The sequence below is a fragment of the Ailuropoda melanoleuca genome, chromosome 20 (genome assembly GCF_002007445.2).
Source record: "Ailuropoda melanoleuca isolate Jingjing chromosome 20, ASM200744v2, whole genome shotgun sequence".
Lineage (NCBI taxonomy): Eukaryota > Metazoa > Chordata > Mammalia > Carnivora > Ursidae > Ailuropoda > Ailuropoda melanoleuca.
In genome coordinates this window covers 23,620,337-23,642,377 of record NC_048237.1, presented here as the reverse complement: position 1 = coordinate 23,642,377, position 22,041 = coordinate 23,620,337, and positions in this window count along the sequence as shown.

Here is a 22,041-nt window from a genome sequence, read left to right as displayed (position 1 = left end):
GGATAGTCAACAAGGGTAAGCTTAATTATAGAAGCAGGAAAAAAACCAAAAACTAGTGAATGGAAGTTCCATCTCTTTCCAACTTTTGGTCAGTTCTGAATCAGAGCATATGAATTAAAAGGGAGTTTGACTTCCCTTAAAAAAGAACCTTATAATACCACCACAAGTTAGTATTCTCCCAATCCTTCTCCACATATACTTGCTGCTATTTCTCAGACTAACTGTATATACTAGGGCAGAAAGAGTACTCACATCTTTTGAAAGTCTTTGCATACAATGTACAAAACACTATGGTGACCACCAAATTAGACTGGCAAAGTATGAATAATAAAAGTATATTGCCAAAATTTGTCTGACAGAGAATCCAATCAATCTGTAGCTCCATTCTCTCTCTCTTTTTAAAGATTTTATTTATTTATTTGAGAGAAAGAATGTGTGAGAGAGAGCGAGCGAGCTCATGAGCAGGGGGCAGGGGTAGAAGGAGAAGCAGACTCCACACTGAGCAGAGAACCTAATGAGGGACTCGATCCCAGGACCCTGGGATCACGACCTAAGCCAAAGGCAGACGCTTAACAGACTGAGCCGCCCAGGCACCCCTGCAGCTCCATTCTGTGGTTATTTATCTGTGTTCTAAATATGGAATTGAAATAGATATACTTTGCAGGTGGCAGAACCCTCGCTTTGGTTCCCTGACATATAGAAAAAGAAACATTGGGAGCAATTAGGTGGAAATGCCTGAAACTGGTTTCTCCTCAGCCAAGAGAAGCTATACTACATATGGGGTGGCATTGCAGAGATTAGAGCCACATTCAACAGCTTGGATACAGACTGGTGGTTCCCAGAATATCCCTGTTCATTTTATTGCATGGCCTCTGCAACAATAGATAGATCATGATAGGCTAAGAAGGACTATTATGACGTTAATTAAGTGGCAGCCTTAATGATGACTATCGCACTGGTTGTGATTTCTTTGTGGAAACAGATAAACAAAACCTCTGGCTCTTTTAATGCAGCTGTTGATTGGAGAAAATACCTCCCATCTGACCCATGTAAAGAAACATCCATCCAAAAGCACAGAGAACTTTTTAAGTCCTTGGAATGAAGATGTGGGGGGAGACCATCGAGAGGAGGTAACAGGTGCTTGATCCAGGAACCCGACCCAAGCAATTGGTGACTTAAGGGCATAGCCTTTGGATGTTGATGTGAGGTAGAGATCCTCTAGAAAGTATACGACTGAATCTAGTTAAGGCCTCCATATAAATTTTTAAGATTTGGCGGGCATGCCCGAGATGGACTTTTCTTGTGATTGCCCCAGACAAGTCTCTTGTGTTAGTTCCCTTGCTTATGAAAACTGCCACCTACCCAATCTGGAGTGGTCTGCCTCTTTCTTCAGTCTCTCCTTGCCCTCTGCATAAAGAAGCTGGTTTGGATTACACCCAGGAGGCTCCCATGTTTGCAAAGCAACAAAAGAGGGGGTCCTCATCTACCTAGGACACTAATGGAAGCAAAAAGAAAAATTTCCACATCTGATATATTTTGGCTAGGTTAAACCACTTTGGATATCTCACCAAGACAGAAGAATAACGGAACCCATGTATATTGACATCACCTATCTGGTTCATTGCCAAGATTCAGTACCTACTTTGGATTCTGAAGGAATAAATGAAAAAACAAGTAATATCAAAAATGCAAAGTGACGTTATGAAAAGGGATGCAGCACTGTAAATATATAAAGAAAAATAAAACTAACCAACAATTGTTACTGGATTTGTAGCAGTCTGCTTTTCAGCATCTATTAAAATTTCATACTATAATGAAAGCAAGTAGAGCCCAAAGGAAGTTGTAACACACAGTATAAATTAAGAAATTTGTCTCCATGTTGAACATGGAGCCTTCTGTTCAGCCAACAGCTAGCATTCATTAAATAGTGAAGTGCATCACACTGCACAGGAAAGGTAGTGTTATTCATGAAGGATTCCCAAACCAAGTGAACTGTCGTTTTACACATTACCTTGTTAGTACGGAAGTCCATTTATGTTATCTGCTTGACCAAATTAGGCCAGATGCTGAGAGAGTGAGTTTGGTACATATCCAGAATCATAAGATAATCTTCTGAGCCCCAAACAAAAAAATAACAACTGTTTGCCAAAGAGTAACATCTGGGGTGTCTCATAGCACAATCCCCATAACAGCGAGAATGGGTACAACGTCCAATTTTCATCTGTTACATGTGCTAATTCTGCAAATACGTGTGGTCTCATTTGCTATTTCAAATAAAAGTACCAGAGCATGTGTTCAGGGAAACCCCTTATCCAAAGATGATCACTGTGCTCCTTGGAACCAGATCTTTTCTTTTTTTTTTTTATAGATTTTATTTATTTATGTGACAGAGACAGCCAGCCAGAGAGGGAACACAGCAGGGGGAGTGGGAGAGGAAGAAGCAGACTCCCAGGGGAGGAGCCCGATGTGGGGCTCCATCCCAGAGCGCTGGGATCACGCCCTGAGCCGAAGGCCACGCTTAACGACTGCACCACCCAGGCACCCCCTCCTTGGAACCAGATCTTATGCTCTTTCAATAAATATTATTTCTGCTCTAGAGAGTCTTTTATCAACAGAATTTGAAGATTTTGCTTTGCTAAGAAATTCTTCATAAGAATTATGTCCTTTAGAATCATCCAATTCTGACAAGAGAAGGACTGTTCAAAGTAATATTCTGATTATCTTTAAATAAATAACATTCTATAACATTTTTCTACATGAATAAAGACAGTTTGGATAACTTCAACCCTTTTCCATCTTTCCTAGTTGCTTGTTCTTTTTATTCCTTCCTTAGGCTTCACTAACAACTCTCAGATCCCTCCTTTCACTACAACCATATGAACACCTGACCCCTCTTTCTCAAGAGAGGTCAAGAAGTAAGTCCCAAGACTAACGAGATATATTGAAGCTATTCAATTAATACTTACACGTGTTTTTACATTTGCTTCTTTTTGTTGTCATTAATCATGTCATAGTACTGTGACTAAAGCCATCCCTCCAATAGCTCCATTACTGGTAGGTCCTCCGCACTACCGACGATCTCATCTCTACTCCATCTTAACTACCATTCAATAGATTGCACCCCACCTGCACCACTTCCATCTCTGTTAAGGAGCCTCCTCGGATTCTTCGAAAACAATTTTGGGCACAGCTTATCTCCTAGTCTATTTTGTTGGACCAAGCCCCAAATACCTTCAAATCTGGGAAGATATTATAGCCATTTTTATGAAACACAGAATAAAAAAAAAAAGCATAAACAGAGATAATTAGTGATCATTTATTGAATACTTAAGCCAAGCTTTGTACATTAAGTGCAGAAAGATACCCCTGCAATACAGTGTTTGTAGACAGTATTTTTGCTTTATTTTACTATTTTTTTTGTAGTGTGCAGTCAAATACTGTTTTCTAAAGTTACTTAGATCACCTACTTTCTTCTTCGTACACTTCAGCGTTGTTACGTGATTCATTTGTGATGCAGTTAGATACATTTGTCACAGCCTAGTTTATTTTTATTGTGTTTGTTGCTGTTTGCATATACTAAAAATTACTCTGTGGGGTATAGTTCTATGGTCTTTGACAAATAGAATCCTTTATCACCACCATATTCACTTCGACAATAATCTCATCATAAAGACTATGTCTTTATAAACAACTCTATTCCCCATTCCTAAACTTTTTCAGTGTTTTAAAGACATTTCATCACTGTCGTTTAGCTTGTATTATTTCTCATGAGAAATATTCCCTCATTTGCATCTTAGTTTCTCTGTATACAGCATCTTTTTTCTGTATGCTTTAAGATTTTCTTTTCATTGCTGCTTTTGATTATGACATGAGATGGTATAGTTTTCTTCATATTTCTTGGGCTTGGGGTTCATTGAGGTTCTTGGATATATGCATTTATAATTTCCATCAAGTGTGTGAATTTACTGGCCATTATTTATAGCCGGCCTCCTAGGTTTCTATTGATATATCCACAAAATCATTAATATATTCACCTATAATATCTGATATGGCATTTATCGTATTCCGAGTTTTTTATTCTCAGATATTAGAGTTTTCATGTGTAGTAGTTTGATTTTGATCTTTGAAAAATATCTTCCATATCTCTACTTTTAAATCTGATTTTGAAAACTATTTTTAATGACTTTTTCTGATAATTCAGACATCTGTTTTACTTCTGAGTCTTGATTGGTTGATTTTTCTCTTCATTTTGGGTTGTCTTTTCCCACCTCTTTGCATTCCTGGTAATCTTTGAAGGAGCCCTGGCATTACGAATTTTATTTTGTTACATGCTGCATAGTTTTTTATTCCAAAATTCTTCTTAAGCTCTGCTCTGAGGTGTAGTTAAGTTTCTTGGAAATGGTTTGTTCTTTTGTGTCTTCCTTTATGATTTGTTATGTGAGTCTGGAGCAGTGGTCCTTCCAGGGCTTATTACCCACATCTGAATCAAGACCTTCCCTCATACTCTGTTCAATATTCCATGATTTAATGATTTTTTTTTCCAGTTTAGCTGTAATGAAAGGACACTGCTCATAGCCTTGTTTGAACATCAGGTACTGTTCTCCTATTTTGTTATTATTAGATAGTTATTTTCCTGCAGGAATTTTCCTCAGATGCGTGTGCTGACTAAATGCTTGTGTAATACGTCAGGGGAGCCCCCTGCGAGTCTCTTGGGTTCTCCTTCCATGATTGTCTCTCCTCTCTGTTACTTTGTCCTGTGAATTCTGGTATCTTCGATCTCTCCAGACCCTCAGCTTACCTCTGCAACCTTAGGAATATGCTGGGCTCAACTTCAGTCTCTACTCCCTGCACTGTGATCAGGAAACTTGCAGTACAGTGAGTTGGGCAATGATCGGGTTTACCTTATTTGTTTCCCACCTCCCTTTTCTTCATTGTGTAATATCGGGTGTTTTAAAAATAATTATTTCATTTTTTCTATTCCTTTGCTGTTTTGTTTGCTGTTGTTGTTTTAGGCAAGGTAAATCTGGTTCTTCGTATTCCATCTTGGTCAAAAGAAACATTTTCTGGTCATACTTGAGACAAAACAAAATAAGGAATCCATTTTTGCCCATGGGCAGGGTATTCTTGATTTTAATTTAATCTCTTACTATTTGGGTCATTCAGCATCTCCTGAGGTAAAATTCTAGGCCTTCTGCTATTTTTCTTACATAATACATATAAGAAGCTATGGCTGTTGGAGGAGACTGGCCACTTGAAGGAAGAAAGATCTTAAGAGGCATAAACCATATCCCCGGTTAGTCACAGACTTAATGCTAACCCTAAACGATTTAAAATAGAAGAAGTGTGGAATATTATTTATACATTCATCATATTTTCCATATGGAGGGCCCTCCATCAGGATAGAACTGCTTGCCATTCTCTCCAGCTCAGTCTTTTCCTCAATGCTCAAAGGGTCATTATTTCATTGATCAGTTTAGGTGCTAGGACTCAAACCTCTTTTCTCCTATTCTTTTCCTAATAGCTTATCTTTGGAGCATACCTATACTTTTGAATCCCCTATCTGTAAGCTTTAAAAGGACATCTCTCTGCCTTATATTTTTTCTGAGTTTTCATTACATGATGTATTATTCAAGTCCCAGGAGCAAATCTCCTAAAGAAAAACCAGCCAACCAACAAACCAAATTGTCTACATAATTCTCTACCTGTATGTTGTTTTATTTTATTGATTTTTTTTCCTCAATGCACTTTAAAAATTTGTATAAATAGAGAAGCAATGTTCTGGGCGGGCAGAAAGGTCTGTGAATAGGGAAATTGCATGGAAAAAGTAGGGAAAGGGAATTAACTCAGTCTTTTTCTAACCATTCATTTTTCTAGTGACTATTGGTAGAGGATTTCAAACTCTTCTGAGCCTTTGGGGCATTGAGACAAGAGGCTGTAGCTGGTAATCGGGAGTTGACCAAATTTTAGAATGGAGTCACATTTTAAAAATTGATTTTAATGCCTATTCTGAGATTTTTCCTCATTTCAAAGAGCCTGGGGACACTCAATGCGTATAACCATTTTGTAAAACAGGCAATAAGGAATTCCTACATCCATCCACTCATGGTTATCAAGACAGCATTCAAAACTTTGAGTTAGAGCATACAGATGCAGACAATGTTTGGAAATCCAAATAGGAATGAAGAGAAATGCGAGAGCAGCTTCCAAGACGCTGTGCTCATATTGAGAGACAAAGATTTAGTTGCCAGCAAGAATAAGGAAGAGCCCTGTGACAGCGGTATTCACCAAACTTCTCATTTCCTCCCTCATTTCTCTTAGCCTCTCTGGCAATTAGATTGGGGTCATGTAGCTAGTTCTGGCCAATGACACATGAAAAGTGATTTGACACTTCCTAGCTAAGTAAGCCATTGAAAACTCCATGCATGGTTCTCCAGGTTTATTTTCCAAGTCTACACCCCAGAGAAAGCTGCTTATTCCATAATCTCCTGCCTACAAGGTGCTGGTGCTGCTGACTTCCTGGGGCTCTGAGTGTTCTGCGGACTTAAGTACCACCTCGCCCATGTGAAACCTGTAGCATGGTACAGTGAACTCTCATAGTGTTGAGCCACTGATATTTTCTACTTGTTTTCTTCCACAACATAAATAAGTCTTTACTAACAGAGTCCCCAAACCTAGAGAGACCGAGGGTGCCAAACAGATGACTAGGAGGAGTGTGCATTGGAAAAATGACAATGATAAAGCTAACAAAACTTGTGTATAAGGTCAGGGTTGAACTTAATATTGCATCCCAGAATTCAAGATGCAAGCTGGGTGCATATTTCCTGCCTATACTGGAAATCATTTTAATCAAAATATTAAATTAAGGGACCTAAACGCAAGGGTAGGAATATACCAACTGAGTTTTCAGCAAAGCTGGTCAAGAAGAATACTGCACTACAATATCAATAATATATTAATAACCAGAATATACATACAATAAAGGAAATATAGTCAATAAGATTGTAGTAATGTTGTATGGTGACAAACGGTAACTACGCTTACCGTGGTGCATTGCATGATGTTATAGCATGTTGAATCACTATGTTGCACTCATGAAACTAATATAACACTGCACGTCAACTGTATTTCAATTTAAAAAACTAAAACATATATTTGGAAAATGTATGGTTAAAAAAAAAAAAAGGAAGGCCCATTTTTTTTTTTAAGTAGGCTCCATGCCCACCCAGCGCAAGCCCAACATGAAGCCTGAACCCACAATCCTGAGATTGAGACCTGAGCTTAAATCAAGAGTTTGACATGCAACTAACTGAGCCACCCAGGTGACCCTGGAAGGTCCATTTTTATGACACATTTTGGAATAAACTTGATTTTGCTGAAACTTTAATGTGCATACCTTTCTTAGATCAAATATTGCTTTTGTTGTAACTCACTTAAGCTAAACTTCTAAACAATTCATGACCATTTTCTTCTTGCAAGACCTGTGATGCTTCCATCCCCAGCTGTCCTAAAAAACTAGGCGTGCAGTGCTATGTTTATTTGTTTTTTCTTAACCTGTGGTATCGGAGGACACTAACCTTGTCTGTTTTTACTTCTCTTTGAGGAAAAAAAATGGGTTGAATACTGGAATTTTAATGAGCTCACTTTGATTACAAGTACCTTAGACTAGTTACATTTCTATAACCTTTAAACAATATTTAAAGTTCTCTTTCAGATTAATTATAAAATTAACCATTAATTGGTAGAAAAAATGTAGTATGGGTAAATAGAACTCTTTGTAGTAATGGATCTCACAAAGCAGACAGTGTTAAAACAATAATTCACATCTTTTAATTGCCTTAAAGAATACAGTAGTTATTACATAGGAAACTACCCAAGGATTAAAAGAATCAAAAGAGATAAAACTTTCTGAAAACATGTTTCCTATCACTACAAATAAACAAAAGAGAAAATAAGCATTCAAATAGCTAATTTTCTCCATCCCTACCTCTACCTGGGTATTCTCCTCCCTTTCTAACTTCTACTTAGTTATCTGAAAGAACCTTACCTGAGTACAGGAGACTAGGTAACACCCTAGCATCGGACTTGCACTTTCATCCCCCTCTGGTTCACTCACATGAAGTCTATGGTTTTTGTTAGGAATAAAGCAAAACTAGTTAAGATACAGTGGCTGTAGACCTATGGGCAGAGATCGATCCCTAGGGCCAGAGACACAGGCCAAGGGCACCAGTGTTCAATACCGGGATCAGGCTTCCCACTGCCATTGTAATCAGTGCAACTGACAACACTGCAAAACACATGCTGCTTCCTACCTTTTTTTTTTTAAGAATTTATTTATTTATTCGAGAGAGAGAGTGAGAGAGCGCACGAGAGGTGAGAGGGTCCAAGGGAGAAGAAGACTCCCAGCTGAGCAAGGAGCCCGATGCAGGACTCAATCCCCGGACTCCGGAGTCACGACCTGAGCCAAAGGCAGTTGCTTAACCAACTGAGCCACACAGGTGCCCCTACCGTTTTTTTTTTAAACATCATGTGCAGTTGTGGATAAGTACTTTAGCTCATCCCATAAATGTTTCAGTTTGTCTATACATTCCTATTGTGAAATCCTTGCTACAGCATGTAATTGTGGGCTTCTGGAATAAAGCAAACAAATAATTTAAATGATAGGCACTAATAATGTTGGATCCACTGTTTCCTGCCAGTCCACCTTGATCCCAAGTTATACAGATACCTCAACTCATTCTTCCCTTTTAATCAGTTCTTTTCTAGAAAGGCATTAATTCCTTCCTACTCATAGAGCTGTATAAACCTACACTATTAGCCTACCTAATGCAGCCAGCTTCCTTCTGCCTTTAATGACCACAGTTTAGGCACAAATTCAGTAAAAGTTTCCATATAACCTAAAATTTGTGTATATTGAACAAAAATATTACATCTTACAGCTTTTGTTCTGTTTCACTGTTTTAAATTTTAAATACAAAAAAACCTCAGTGATTGTGCTGGGTGATAGAATTGGCATATCAGTTTCTTTCTGTCTTGAAAGTCATTTTTTAAAATTTCAAACCTACTAATTAAATTCAGTGAAATGTAGAACTACAGCAGCTGAAGATATAAAGTGTATTAGAATCTGAAATAATCCCAAATGTGCTCTGGAAATGAATGCAGGTAGCTGAATCTGAGCATGTCAGGGACTGAATATATGTCTAACAATGAATTCTCCGTATTACCTTTCACATAGGATGCAATGTTTCTTAGTAGGTAACATGTGGAAGTAAGTATAAAAAATAAAATAAATTGGGGCGCCTGGGTGGCACAGCGGTTAAGCGTCTGCCTTCGGCTCAGGGCATGATCCCGGCGTCGTGGGATCGAGCCCCACATCAGGCTCCTCCACTGCGAGCCTGCTTCTTCCTCTCCCACTCCCCCTGCTTGTGTTCCCTCTTTCGCTGGCTGTCTCTCTCTGTCAAATAAATAAATAAAATCTTAAAAAATAAAATAAAATAAAATAAAATAAATGAAATATAAAATAATAAATAAGAATTTAACAAACTACTTTGATATTATATATATACCACTAAAATTCAATACTAACTGTAGCAATTGCCTTTGCAATTTGAATAAAAAAAATTTTTTTCCAGGGAGCAGTATTTTCTCACGGTTGTTATTTAGAATTTCCAGTTCCTAAAAAAAAAAAAAAAAAGAAGAAGAAAAGAAAGAAAAGAAAAGAAAAGAAAAAGAAAAGAATTTCCAGTTCATGGTCATAATAAAAAGCAAAGTGACTTATAGTTGATTTGACTATTCTCAAACTCTCCACAGACAAGGGACCATCTCTTTGTACTAAGACAGGCGGCTTTGACTGCCTTGCTGTTCGCTGCTGGGGTTAATGTAGAGCTGAAATCAGCCACAATACCTGGCTCGCTACAATGTAACACAGAGGCCGCTGGGTCAGGGAAGGTTTCGGAGAAGGGCGTGGGCCTTTGGAATGCCGAGGCCTGCATGACCACTCCGCCCGTTGGAATGCCGTACGTAGGGAATTGCCTTCGGGATACTTTCTTAGCCCAAACAGCCGCCTTGTGATCTAAGAGAGGTAGGCATTGGCCCTTAGGCTGTGTTTAGCAGAACTCGTAGAACACGCCCAAATTAGCATATTGTATCTTCCTGGTAAACAGATCCTCCCAGTTTCAGTAAGACCCCTTGTCACATATCACGTGCTTGAGGAACAGTGGCAAGGATTTGTGATTATCTTGAAGGACCAATAAAAGCAGAAGCAAAGAAGAGCAAAGGGTCTTCACCTCTGAGCGTTGACCCACCCTTGCCCTCTCCTCTCTTTCACAGCAAAGTTTGGAATCATCTTTCATCTGTTGGTATGTGGATTGCTGGCCATTTCTGGCAGTTGGCACAAAACTTTTATGAAGTAAGAAAAAAATGCAATGCTGCTATTGGCTATACAACAATTAAACTTTTGAAAACAACAGAAATGCCAGTGCAATTATAAATGTTTTTATATCGAAACTCAACTGCGGCAAATCCAAGCACCAACAATTTGAATTCTGAAGCTCCGCCTACCGCATTTTCCCTCCAATTTGCAGTAATGTAACTAGGAATATTGGACAATTGAATTATCCATGCAGGAGTGCCTCATATGGTTTTGCTGACCGTAGACTTTAGGAGGGTGTCCCGCTGATGGCTCATGAAGGATAAAATCTAGCTGACATTTTGCTTGGCGAGCTATGAACTCATCTATATGACGGCATCTGCCCAAGAAAATAGCACATCTTTTTTTAAAGATTTATTTATTTTAGAGAAAGAGAGAGAGGGTGTGGGGGTGAAGGGGGAGAGGCAGAGGGAGAGGAAGAGAGATAATCTCCAGCAGACTCCCGCTTGAGCGCAGAGCCAGACACAGGGCTTGATCCCAGGACCCTGAGACCACGACCTGAGCTGATACCACGTGAAGGACGCTCCGACAGTCAAAAGACTGAGCACCTAGGTGTTCTAGAAGAGGCACATTTTATGTGTTTTTTTCTTAAGGTGTATCACACAGTGCTGCATTTACACGGAGGGAGTACCATTTTCTGTTTCATACAGATATTCCCTTAATTGAATATTTGTAACTAAGAGAGTTTCACTTCCACTTTTCTCCAAATCAATTTTCTTAAAAATTCACCTAGTACTTTATTAAGATTTTTTTCAACTTTTTGTTTCCTATCTAAATCATATACATACATAGATAAAGAATCAAATAATACAGAAGGTTTCTTCCCTATCCCTACAATTCTGGAGAATTTAAATCACTGTAGTTTTTTTTTTTTCCTTCTTTCTTTGGTTTTGTTTTTTGACACTTCTAATAAGTAACATTATATCAATAATATTTTTTTCACATTTGCCACTACTCGTTATATAATAGATGAAAATGACTTTCCAACATCACTATTTGGATATTTTTGTAAATTTTTTTGCTGCCTCTTGAGTATCTAACCTTCTGCCTATTAAGTGAAAGACATCTATCCAACATAGAGAAGATAAGGATTTCTTGCAGAAAAAATAGCAAAGAGAAAGAATAAGGTAAAAATCATCCCCCTACCTGCCAAACAGGATTATCTAAAAAGACTATCATCTTGAGATCCATGCGATTGTCTTAAAAAACATTCTAAATTTATTTAACATTTTTCTTCTTCTCCCTTTTCATTCTTTCTTTAACATGACAATATAGAGTTCTCCAAACGCATAAAGAAAACATGCCTGTTCATCATAATGACTCAACAGTATTGGTGAAGACAGGAAGAAGGAGCAAATGACATTTGGGAAATCTCCCTTTTAGATTCTGGGACTTAAAGGGGAGGGACATTGAGGAGGTGGCAGGAAAGCAAGGCTGTCAGACAACTATGCTTCTTGGGAAGGAGTTACATTAGAAATACAAAGACAATTAGTACAGAATGGACTTGTATCCTTGGCTCCTTAGCAGGGAAAATGGTCTCCCACAGATGTCCATACCCTAATCCCTCAAATCCGTGAAGATGTTACCTTACACGGTAAAAGGGACTTTGCATATGTGGCTCAATTTTGAGATGGGGAGACTTTCCTAGATGATCTTTGTGAATCCAGTGAAATGACTAGGGTCCTTATAAGTGGAGGCAGAAAGAAGAAAGCAAGAGATGGAAAATGTTACTCTGTTGGTTTTGAAGGTGGAGGAAGGATCCAAGAGCTAAATAATCCAGAAAATGCAGAAAAGGTAACCAAATAGATTCTCCTGGGAGCTTGCAGATCAAATGTATACCTACTGACAGCCTGGTTTTAATAAAGTGAAACATATTTCAGACATCTGACCTCAAGAATTTTCAGATAATAACTATGTTGTTTTAAACCACTAAGTATGCAACAATTTGTTATAGCAGCAATAGGATACCAGCACAGATCTCTCCAGAACCCTCCCAACTGACTGCAGGCCACCCTCCCACCATATTATCTTAACATTGCATCACCTCGTTCTGGCAAATGGGAGTCCGGAGTTGGGCTTTCCAAGCCCCCTGCTAATTAGAGATGTAATTGACCTGCTGGCATAAGGACTCCAAACCTAGCGAATGCACATCAGAGCCTCGGCAGAGTATGCCAAGTCAGCTGGAAGCGTACATGATGGAGCTGTGTCTGAGGCTTCAGCCAGACGGACCCAAACTGAGGTCGCATCAACCAGGAAGAGGTACCAGACTCCGAACAAACGGAGACAGAAAAAGCAGACTCTGTGTTTCATCCGCCACAGAATCCTGCCGCGGGCAGAAAATCCATCAGAAGCTAGGTAGAGGCTGGAGTAAAAACAATGGTTTTTGTTAAAAAAAAAAAAAAAAAAAAAGTTGTGTAGAACTATAGTAAAAGCAATAGTTTAAGAAGACACAAAGATACATATTTTTCTGTGCTTACAGTTTGGGATGCAGATGTTGATAACGAAAGACATCTCCACGCCTACCTCCCCTGATAGTTACACTGGGGTCCCTAGTCCCTCTTCTAATTACCCCCACCACTTCAAGTAACTTCAAACATTTCTTGTTCTATAAACCACAAACACTATCTTTTGACTCTCTAAATTATTAGAGGTGAACAGTAGCACCTTCTTCCTTTCCTGTACTGCTCACATTTTTTCATCTCCTAAATTGTCACCAGTACCTTTACTTTCATATCTTCTTTTTGTAAACATAGTTTTCTGAGATTGATTATAAAAGCTTAAAACCAGTAAGATTATATGGATAATTTTGACCACATAAATAAGATTTTTTAAGGTAGTTCCAAGGTAAGTTCCAAAGTACTTTCAACGTAGTTCCAAAATATAATCATATTGTGTTTTTCTGTGACCCTAATTCTGAACTCTCATATTATTTAACAGAGTATGCCCTGCATCAAGTTCAAGTAAATTTCCATTTTCATCATCTATTAATTGTCTTTATCAAAGTTCAGGTTTTTCTAAATTCTCATCCTACCATTCCTTTCCAAAAGCTGATGTTTATATATGGTTTTAGAGCTTCTCTTAATTTTTTTCTAGGTTGAATCCAAAGTTTGTTCTCATACCTTCTTTCTTGGTTCAGTGTCTTATTTTGTTGTGAATAAATCTTCCAATCCAATCCTAAGTAAAGGTTCAGGCAAGGTAAGCTTAGTGAATATTACATGACTGAAAATGCCTTTATTCTTCCTTTACAATTAACTGTTTCATTTTGGACAGAATTCTAGGTAGAAAATTGTTTTCTTTGCTGAAAATAAAAGCATCAATCCATTGTTCTCTAATGTCCAATGCTATTGAGATGTCTGAAGCTATTTTTATTCTAGTTCAATTGTATTTAATTTCTTTAAGTTTATGTTTTAGTTTACTTATTTTTAGTACTTTAAGTTTCATTTATAGACCTTTTAAGTTGTTCTCTTTAACTTTTTAAATTTTAACTTCACAAAATGCTCATTCATTACACAAGGCTCTGGGTTGACTCTTAATTCAAAGACTTATTTCCTTCAGATCTGGAAATTTCTCTTTTTGTAATATCTTTGATAATTTTATTTTCTCAATTATTTTGTAATTTTTTTTAGAATTTCAATTAATCTGATTTTTTACCTCCTGGATTGATTCCTTGAATCTCTTTGTTTTTTTTTTTTTCTTTCCTACTTCATCTATTTTTTAGAACTTATTTCTCGACTTCATGTTCCAATGTTTCTATTGGTTTATTAACCAACATGAAATATAATCACAGTGTAAGACGTATCACATGTAAGAAATAATTCTTAAATCATGAGGTTATATGTTAATGGATTTTCACAACATAAATACGCCTGGAAACTATGATGCTGACCAATGACTATAATATATCTTCCAACTCAGAAGTCTTTATTGTGCCCCCTTCCCATCATTAACTCCTCTTACGTAAACAACATTACAATTTTTAACCATAAGTATTACTTAGATCTGGTTGAGAAATTAATAAATTTGTGTCTTATAACATATATTCTTTTCTGTATTGTTTACTTCACTGAGCATGTTTGTGAAATTAATCTATTTTATTATGTGTAGCTGTAGTTTATTAATTTTCTTTGTTGAATAATGTGATCAGTACATGCAGGTGAAGAAAATACCTGAGGCCAAGAAAAGAGCCATCAAAAAAAACCCCAAAAAAACCCCTGAGGAAATATTTGCAAACAGGACTATGAACAGTCCTTATCCTTTCTGTATACTGCCCAGTATGGGACAGGCACTTCGTACATATCTGCTGAAAGAGTAGCAAATTTTATGTCAACAACACTGTGGACAGTTAAAATGAGCTATTTTTAGAAAATATGAAATCAGTATAAACATAATTTGAAAGAAATAGGTTGCTATGAAGATAAATAATCATCAGAAAACCACATTTGTAGACAAAAGTCAAACAAAACATCTGCTAGAATATGGGAGACCAAAACTTTCTTAATCAACTTGTGGAAAGTAAGTTGGAATTTCCACTTTGAAAAATAATTTGACATCATCTAATAGCCTTGAAATGGTGAAGAGCTGAGTAATAACTGCCCTTAGGTATAAATCTTAAAGGAACCTGCGGTCCTCTAAGATGTGTCCTCATGAGAACACAAATACAATTGAGGTCATTGCAGAATTGTTTATAATAGGGCAAAATGAGAATAACCCAAAGGCCTATATTAGGAGAATAGATTAATTAATTTATGATTCAGTTAAACAATAAAATAATATATAGAAGTTAAATTTATATTTACTAACTTGTATAGATAATGAAAATATCCTGTTAAATGACAAATATGGAAAAGAAAATTCACACAACTCACAGTACAATGGCATTTAAATAAATTAAACACACAGAACTATTATATTTTTCATGGACCCATTTATATAAAGTCAAATTTATAGAAAGAACTGAAAAATATATAGTAAATATATGATAGTGGTTTCCCCTACAGAAAAAGGGAAGTGAATGCCTTGGGGAGGGAGGCCAGGTAAAAATTAGGTCTTTGACTTCATCTGTGATGTTTTATTTCTATCACATAAAAAAATCAGAGGAATAATTATAAGGGAAACTGTAAAACTGTTACTGTTTGTTAATTATGTTTGGACATATAGATATTTATTTAATACTTATCTATTTTTTGTGGTTTATCTATTATCCAAAAGTCTAGAGCTTAACATTTAAAAAAATAAAAAAAATAATAATGCTAAAAGATGTCCTTTGGATTTTTATTATCTATTTCATTATTTATATTTTTAATCTCAACCTTATAGAACCAACTTTAGGATGTAGTTTGTTTGAATTATGGAGTAGTCATGCAAAGGTAAATAACTTTGAAGTGATATAGCAAAGAATCACTTATAACGCTAAGAGAGTTTATAGCCAGTCACCCCTCCAAAGCTTAATTAGCAGTGGGTGCACTGAGAATTTTTATCTCCTCTTGTTGACATTGCCAACAACTACTTTGGAAGAGGTGTGTGCTAAGTAATCAATGGAAGGTAGGTGATGGAAGACTGAATCAAAAAGAAATTATATAGTGATTTCTGCATATTTGCAGAGAGGGACAGTCCACCCCTGAGTTTGTAATGACTGTGCCCCTTCTCACTGCCTGGAGAGGTTGTACTTCTGTGTTTTCTAAAGCTCTTGCTGGACTTTCCAGTTCTATTGTGACAGATTATTAGAGAAATGGGCTTAAAAGGAAGAGATGAGTACCCCCCAAGAGGGACTAGGATGAAGGGGTGTCCAGTTTAGAATTATTCTAACACATTGTTCCATCATAAAGATAGAAGAAAAGCTTGTGTGTGGACTGAAAAATGTCAAGATTACTGGGGAATATTATCAGTTGCCCGACCAAGATTCAAGGTCCTCTGCCTGTAGCCTCCAGGCTCTAAAATAATGTGTGAGGGCAGATAATACACATGTAAATGTGGTTTGACCCTGGGATTTAAGACTTAAATTGCTGACTATGTGGTCATCTCACGAGTTACTTCAACTTCCGTAGGAAAGATCTATTAGTTAAACCTCAGGATACTTGTAAATCTGGGAAACCACTGTGTACCGCTCCATAAATTATTTTGGGGGAAGAAAAATTGCCTTCTGCAAAGCAAGTCCCTGATTTTGGAGATACATCTTTATACTTTCTTGGAAAATTCTGGAACTAAATAAAATTAAGATTTTTTAGTCCTATCTTTCACATGCTAAAAATGTGCAATTATGAATTTTAAATTTTGAGAATTTTTTTCTCTCCTATTAGTTTGATGATCAATTCAAATTCAGTATCTTAAGAGAATTGTGGTTCTGCTACCACTAATGTGATATGATTCAATGTAGAAATTTCAAAATAGATATTGCATTAACTCCTATGGATGCAGGTTTATCTAACATACCAGTGGTAAGCCTTATTTTAATAAAATATAATTGTGATGTGCAACTCTCTTTTAATAAATAAAAAATTCCATAAAAAAGATAGCATTTGAACTAAGAAAGAATGTCAGAGCATACCAGGACAGGCAATACATGTTCAAAGACCAGAAAAGAAAGCATGTTTGTAAAATCAACAGTTCCAATTTTTCTAACTGCAGATAAGAAGACAAAGTTTCTATTTCCTTTTGTATAATCATAGGATTTTAAACTATTTCTAATAGTTCTAGAATCTTTATAATAGGACACTTAATGGACACATCTTAGGCATACAGTCATTCTAAATACACATATTGATCTAATTGGAAATCACCTGGCTTTTTTGTAATCAAGTGCTCTATGACTTTATAAAAGTGTCATAAATTATTGTATTTGTGCAATATTATTATTTATTTTATAGATGAAAACTGCATTAAAATATCATTAGAGGTTTATACGTTATCCTAGTTATCTCTAATGTGGTCACGCTTATTGTTGGGTAGAACTGAAGAACTGTTAATATTTTTATCTGTTCTACTGTTGATTGCATATGAATAGGATCCAATGTGGGTCAATTACAAGTAGCACGGTTATCAACACTCTTGTACTTGTATCCTGCCGCACAGTATTACCTAAGAATGAAATCAGTGGGTCTTAGGGTATTCATATTTTTAATTTGATGCAAAATATCACAATTAAAAATGTTTAAAAGAAAATTGAAGAAAAATAATCTTTTAGAATTTCAAAACTGAGCCAGAAATTTATGACAGGGTGTCAGTCTGTTGGAAATTTTAATAATGATTTAGAAAGTGGCTAAGTCACATGACTGGCAACTGTCAAAGATAGGGCTTGGGACTTTTAATAGAAGTCTGATAGTAAAATTGAGTTCAAGTCCTCTTTAATCAAAAAGTTATTCAAATGAATGAAAACATCATCAGGATACAAGAAAAGTTAAAATTTATCTATAAATTCAGAGTGGTTATTGAGCCAGTTATAATTCATTTAAATCCATTTTTTACCTAAATATGGATGTACATTGTCTCCGAAAGTTAGCATTCAACTGTATATTTAGTTCCTTTATCTTTATAGTCATATATCCTGTTGGTAGCATATTAGAACAACAAAATAATGAATTTTATATGGTAGAAAACAATTCCTATCACTTATTTACCATGACAGAAAAATAAGGTGAATAGAGGATTATAACAGCTGGTTCATTTTTGAACTTTTCTATTGAAAGCCACAGAGCTCATAAATTACAGGGAAAAAATAAGAATATTTTACTTGTGACTGATTTGATAAATAATGAAATGCACAGAGAAATAGAGTCACACTTAGGTAGGTGAATCAATGAAATACAGATCTTTTTTATCAGAGTATACTATTTCACTAAAACAATTTTTGTTTTTTCAAGCAAGATTGAATTTAAGAATCTGAGAAAAATAAGTACAAGGTATATTTTACTCCTTACTCTTTGTCTCATTGCGTCTGGAGAGCTAGAAAGCTAGTTTCAGATCCATTGCCTGCTTTCTCCTGTCATATGGATGTGTGAGAGCCCAATGTTTATAAACATTTCTATAAAAGATAAAGCAAGGAATTTTAATTCTTTGTATAGCTTTGGATAAATATGTCTTGGGAATGTAATCTAATTTTACCAAAGATAGAAATTTATGGCCAATTCTCATCAAACACTTATTCATTCAAAATGCTTTTTTGTGCCTTAAATTTTCAAGTGTCTATTATTAAATTCTTAACTTTCTCCATAAAACATGCATATTATAAATGCTTCTGAAATATTTATAAAGGTTATTATCAGGGAAGATATCCACATGTGAATTTTAGTAGAATTAGGCATTTGACTCAAATTCCATGTTTTCCAGCAATGTTCTGAATATTTCCAAATTCTCATTAATAGTTTTTCTTCAGTTCTTGCTCCCAATTAACCTTTGTAGTTTCTTTAACACAAAAACATTGCACTTTCTACCACTTGCATTTTTATCTTACTAATAACATTTTTAATCTCCATCTTTTAATTTCAAATCTAATTATTTTGAAATACTATCACCTAAGCGTTGAAAATCACTGTTATCAATAACTGTTTTCCATTACAAAATTAAAATTTACCTTATCGCTGTTCGTTGCAAAACGTCCTATTGTATGCATTGACCCCATTTGCTTTGTAAACATGGCTATTTCCGAAGCCTTAGCCCATGATTCTTTCAATACATCCTGACAGCACTAAGCGAGTCTTTAATCAAGCTGAAGAGTTTTACAAAAACCCAGCATATTCACCCCAAATTGAACGTTTTTTTCCATTTAAATATGTCTATAAATATACATGTCAAAACAAAGCAGTAGCATTTCTATTTCTTTTAATTTTATTTTTATTTATTTGAGAGGGAGAGAGAGAGAGAGCACAAGAGCAGAGGGAGGGAGAAGCAGACTCCCCGTTACTCAGGCTCCCTGCCGGGCTCGACCCCACTATACCGGGATCTTGACCTGAGCTGAAGGCAGATGCCTAACCGATTCAGCCACTCAGGTGCCCCAGCATTTCTATGTTTATAAATACACACAGAGTTCACCTGCTGCTAAAATGCTTGAAAATCTTTACTTCCCCTAAAGGTCTGTTTTATCTGATCCTGTGTACAGTTACTTATTTTATTGTCAAAACATCTCATATTTGTTTCTAATGCTGGCTAAATGATTAAAATTATAAATTGCCATTTTGACAAAAAAATAAATCAGATGTTTCCATCTCAATCAGAGATATATTTAAAATATATCAAGAAATCTTTTGTGGATATTTTTAATAAAGTAACTCAATTATTTCTATGACACTATTTTTCTTTATAATAGGTAAGAATTTTAAATTAGAATTTCTCTTTAATAATAATATCAAACCCTACCCATCCAATTGAGAGGTGTGCATTATAGAATTACTCAAAAGCAGAAATCCTGTGTTCAAACAATGTTGCCAGATTTTAAAACATTCAGAGGCACTCTTTTGGAATTACCACCGGAGCTTTCAAATTAATTAATTTTAGTTAATTAACAAGAAAAAAAATCTTCGACTTTAAAATAAGAATATAATTTTCACTGTTCTTTTCATTTACTCCTTTCCTACCAGTGTTTAGTCAGCTTGAAGCCACCCGTCCCTTTTTCTTAGGTCTTTCCAGACTCAGCCCCAAAAGAAGTTATACTGTGGAGTTATACGGACTACATGCCTGAGGAAAGTTAATAAACATATGGTAGTTATGTGATAAGCATGTTTAGTTGATAACATGGTTATAAATAATAAGTAATAAAATTAAAGTTCTAGAACTGAAAAGGTGCTTATATTGTCTATATAAGAGGCAGTGTAATGTAGTGAATGAATCATTATGTTTTGAAATCGTAACTGAAATTGAAATCACTACATTATTTGAAATTGTTCTAATAATTTCTGAATATGTTTTAGGGGTGAAATTAGAAAACGTTAAGTCAAAGTACTCTGCAAACGATAAAGGACAGTGTTTATCAAAGATAACAGCAATAAAAAGCCAGTACTTTAAGCATAGCACATATGGAGAGCTGTGATATCATTACATGAAATATTTGACAGGATGTCACAAACCTGCTGCCTTTAAAGTTGAGCAGACCTGGGGCACCTGGGTGGCTCAGTCAGCTAAGTGGCTGACTCTTGATTCTGGCTCAGGTCATGGTCTCAGGATCATGGAATTGAGCTCTGCCTTCAGCAACCCCTGGAGCTCCGGGTCAGGCCCTGAGCTGGTGGGGGAATCTGCTCGAGGTTGTCTCCCTCTTCCTCTGCCCCTCCTGCCACTCACGCACACGAGCTCTCTCTTTTTCTCTTTCTACATAATAGATAAATGTTTACAAAAAAAAAATTTTTTTAAACAAAGTTGAGCAGACTTGAGGAAAACAGATGCAAAATAATATTTAGATGAATAGTAATGTAGCATAGGAGAACTGACCTCAAAAGATAAGAATAACTTTTCTGGATCAAATATGCAATAGTTAATGAGACCAGGGAAACAAAGTCAGCATGCAGTGTTTGTAACATATGAACGATTTTTGTAGCAATTTATAATTTTTATGTCTCGAAACAATGGTATTTTAAAAGTTACATATTTTATATTTATTGGCCTGTTCTTCTTCAGCTCTGTCTTCATTTTAAAGGTCCTTTCCTCCTCAAAGGAAATATTCTTCCACTCCAAAAGTCTTTTTTTTTTTTTTTACAATACTTTGTTTTTTTCACCTTGAATTTGTGAACTTTCATGTCCTTTCTGTTTCTGGCTGATTCTAACACTTCATATATATTTATTAATTTGTCTGACTGACATTTTACCTAAATATAAACAAATTTGAGACAGGAAATCATTTTGCTTCTGAGTTCTTGCACAAAATGAAAATCTATTAACCCATCTCCTGCTCTGTAGTCTAACTGTGACAAGATTGCACCAGCGTACTTTACACTGCTTTTCTTGCAGAATAGCCACGTGTTTCAAACTCTGTTGAGTTTAAGAGGTGAATATAAATTATAAAGAAAAAACAGACATGTTTAAGTTTCAACTTAGGTTTTCTCATCTGGAAAGCTTTCCTGACCCCCCAAAATTGTGCAAAGATTTCTCTGTGTTTCAGTAACGTCATCGTTAGAGCTTTGCAATGGCTCTAGTGCATGAGAGAATCTCATTACTTTCATTTGCTTTAGTAGACTTTGAGCTTCTTTAATATTCATCTTTTATCCCCAGTGCTTGACATGGTACTTGGTACATAGGGCATTTTCTGCTGCTGCTTAGTAAATATTGAGTAAATTGATATCTGATAAGAAATTGTTTATAGCTCACATATCTCTGTTATAAATTAAATTAATGATAAATAAACTGAAGAGAATTTATGAGATGATGCTAATTTATAATAATATAATTAAACATGATGACTTATACATTCTTTAAGAATGTATATGCCTAATTAATTCTGCCATGTTCTATCTCAGGATAAACAGGTACCAACACGCAAGTAAGTATAACCCATTTCTAATTGAATCCTATAAACCTTAGCCTTAGACAAGTAGATCACCACTTTCCACAGTAGATAGAAAACAGAATGGATATTTCTTCACAAATATAATTTTAGTGAAGTACATTATTGCATTATTACAAATCAGTTTAATATC